Source organism: Suricata suricatta, chromosome 10 (genome assembly GCF_006229205.1).
Source record: "Suricata suricatta isolate VVHF042 chromosome 10, meerkat_22Aug2017_6uvM2_HiC, whole genome shotgun sequence".
Taxonomy (NCBI): Eukaryota; Metazoa; Chordata; class Mammalia; order Carnivora; family Herpestidae; genus Suricata; species Suricata suricatta.
In genome coordinates, this window is record NC_043709.1 from 4,359,591 (window position 1) to 4,363,312 (window position 3,722).

Below are 3,722 nucleotides of genomic sequence, written 5' to 3' on the forward strand. Positions count from 1 at the left end.
GTGAGGACACCGGAGTAGTAGCGTTTGTGTCTGGGAGCAGGCAGCAGCCCTTCGGGGGCCTGGGTCGCCGGGGCTCCGCGTCTGGGGAGCCGCGAGCCTCTTACCTCCGACTCTGGTGGAAGGTGTGCCGGCAGCGGCGAGCTCTGTGTGTGAACGAGACAGAAGGAAGCACTTCCTTCCTCTTCCCGAGGGAAGGTCCTCGGCCTCCGTGAGGATCTGCTCGGAACGGAAGCCTTTCCTCTCTCTGGCGGCTGCATGGACGTCCCGCTCCCGGACGGCCGGAGCTCAGCTGCTCGCGAGAACCGAGCACGGGCGTGCACTGGTGTGAGGGTGGCAGCGTGCCACGGGCTCCCATGAACCCCGCCTGACGCCCCAGCCCCCGGTCCCGCAAACGGGACTGTGTTTGGAGGCAGGGCCTTTACAGAGGCGAGTAAGGTAAAGTCAGGTGACACAGTGGCCCTGATCCAGTATGACTCACACCCTGCTAAGAAGAGGAGGGCAGGACGCAGACACGCACAGAGGGACCACCGTGCGGGCACCAGGGGAGGACTAATCAGGTGAGTCCTTCCCAGGGCCCAGGCTGTCAAAGTGAGACAGAGATTGGACGTGAGGGACCCCGCCGGCTCCGGGGATGGAAGGGCCACACGGCAGGGAATCTGGGCTGGTTTCACAGCTGAGAGAGGCCCCTCGCTCCAGCGGCACAGGTCTTGCACACACTCTGGCTCACGGGGTGGGGGTGGGGTCCGGGGCGAGGGCGGGGCACGAGTGTGCGCCTGGAGCAGGAAGGTGGCTGGCAGTGGGGGGTTTGGGTTCAGAAAGCATTAAGGGAGTAGGTCAGGGGGACATGAAGGGAGGCGTTCTCAGCAGTCAGGGCTCACATGGCCTCCAGTCAGATTATCTGGAAGGCGATGGGGAGCCATAGAAGCCATAGAAGGTTCAGAGAAGCTGTTTATGCAGGAGAAAGACCTGTGAGCATCTGAGGATGATACGCCAGGAACAGGCCAACGGGAGGGGCTCACCGGGCACAGGGGGCACCTGAGGGGAAGGGAGGACGGGCCTGACCATGCCGGCCTTCTCCCGACCCTGCACTGGCTGAGCTGGCCCTTCTGGTCCAGGACAAGGAAGACAGACTGCCTTCGAGGTCACCAGAGACAGCGGGTTGGTGGAAACAGAGTGACCTGGTCCTGTGGGTGTGTCTGAGGTTTGTGGGATGTCACCTTATCTCCCGGAGCCTCAGTCTTCCCTCTCTGTAAAGTGGACATAAAAGCCCAGCCCTCCTCCCAGGCTCACCACAAGGAGATGGGCGGGAAAGTGCTCTGCAGATGGTCAAGAGTTGGCCCCATGGGATCCCACGCTCTGGCCACGCTGACCTCACTCCCCTGCGTCCACCCAGGGTCTCTGCACCCCAGTCCTGCCGCCTCCTCCCGGAGCCCTCCTTGACTGCTGCATTGCATTGGTCTCCCCAGGCCCCTTCTATCTTTCGGCACTCACGGCGGTTGGAAGTACAGGTCAAGTGCGGCACGCTGTGCCTCTTCTGACGGATTTTACCGTCTCCGTCCGGGAGGCCAGGGGCTGGCTTGGCCTCACTCTCCGACGGGCCGGGGAACGTCTTCGGCACAACGCAGAGGGACGCTCAGCCAACGTCTGTGGGAACAAATGCGCCACCTGGATGTGTGAGTCGCCGCCTGGCGCAGCCTGGCTTGCGTTTAAAAGGGCGAAACTCCGGGGCCGAATCCTGGCCAGCTGGGAGGCAGGAATCGAGGGTTTTGGGGCCGGGCCCTGGGGGGCGCTGGGAGCCCGGGAGCTGTGGCCTCTTCCTGTCACAGCCACTCAGTGCTTTTCCACCTGAGGCGAGAAACGAGGTCTTTCAGGGTTTGGAGCGACACGGCCGATCATTTCCAAGTAATTAAAACATGATTTGCAATCGGGCCTCCCGGAGCTGTCTCGCCTCCGCCAGCTCTGCAGCCTGGGTCCTGCTCATCGGGGACGAGCGCCCGGGGCCGGAAGATGCGCTGGTCTGCTGCTCAGGAGGCTACCTCCCTGACCCCTGCCCGTCCTCACCCCTGGCTGTCCCGTGGGTCTTCCGAATGCACCCCCAATACAGGCAGCCACTGCTCAGCCTCCCCATGGTCAGGGCGAGTCCGCTGAAACAGAAGATGGTGCTGTCACACGGCCCTGAGCACCGCCAGGGGCCCCCAGTGTGGCCCGACTCTGGCTCCCGGTCCTCCCCCGCCCTCCTCCCCTTGCTGTACACCAGGAGGCAGGCAGAGTGCTGCCCCAGGACCTTTGCATGCACCGCATCAGGGACTTCCATGGTCAAGGCACAGGGCCCCCTTGCGTCCATGGCCGGGGGGGTGTGGGGGAACGCCCGAGCACTTGAACCACTGCACTCACAGGGAGGTTCCCTTTTAGGCTCCCCCTCACCTCCTGCTGTTCACCTCTGTGGAGGTGGCCGGGCTGAAGACCCCAAGATGCTCATGCTGTGATACAGCGGGGCTGGGAGCCACGTCTCCTTCTTCCTCCTCCTCCTGCTCCTTTTTCTTTTCTTTCTTTGTTTTTCATACCAGGTCTCTGGGCTTCTTCTGAGCCACAAGGGGTCCCTCTGATCTTAGTCTTATAATAAACATTTGTAGTATGTTGTGTTGGTGTTGTCCATCTGGGGCCCACGTGTCAGAGTGTCCCTCATGTCCCTCAGGCGGGGTGGGGCTGGGCACACGCTGCCAGGCCCCCAGTGCCTGCAGCAGGTGCCAGCTGCCACGTGGAGGGGCGCAGGGGGCATTTCTGGGGCCCGTGCGTGATCGAGCCCCCAGAACGGGCTCCGGGATGCTACCAGTCTGGTGAGATTTACCACCTGTGCGTCCTTGCGGCCGCGGGCTCAGTGTAGACGGGGCCTTCGCCCCACCCCCCGCGGCTCTGGGGGCTGTGAGGGAGCGTCCCGGTGTGGCTGGGCCTGAGCGCACACGGCGGGATGGAGTCTTCTTCCTCTTGGCAGAGGCAGCCGCGACCCACAGACCCAGGATCTGGAAGGTTTCTTTGGAAGGGGCCCCCGAGGGCCTGACCCACCCCCGCCCTGTCCATGGCAGCCCTGACCCCACTCTGGGTTCGGAGCTCTGTCTACCCATGGCTGCATGGCCACGAGCAGCGGGAGGACAATCTGGAAACACGTTCTGCGGAGACCGAGAGGTGTGGGGGTGGGGGGTGCCTGAGTTTAAGCTGTGCTCAGGAAGCAGGGTGGGCCTGGTCCTGGGGGAAGGTTCCGGTGAAAGCAAAGCAGCATCCCCCCCCACCCCAGGCTCGCTCTGGAGGGAAGGCGGGGTAGGAGAGGCCTCTGTGGACGGGGCACCGAGGGCCTGTCTGGGAGACGTTGGATGAGATGGGACCAGCTGCTCCGGTGGGGACAGGATGTTTACCCACTAAACACAGAGCGCCCATCACCATGGCAACTGCCCAGCCGCCAGAGGAGCCCTGGCATCCGCCGCACCTGGCGTTTCTGGACGAGCTGTCTCAGGCGTCAACTCGCTTTGTCCTCCCTGTGTCCCGGGAGACGACTGGGTCATGACCCCCACTCCTCGGGGGGGAAACCGAGGCTGGGAGAGGGGAGGGGACTCAGCCAGGGTCTCTTGACCCTTGGCAAGGATGACCCATGTCTAGAGGCTTCCGGAAGGTGGCCTGCCGCCCCTTGCCCTGGTTTCTTGGAGCCCATCCGGAAGCTTCCATCCCGC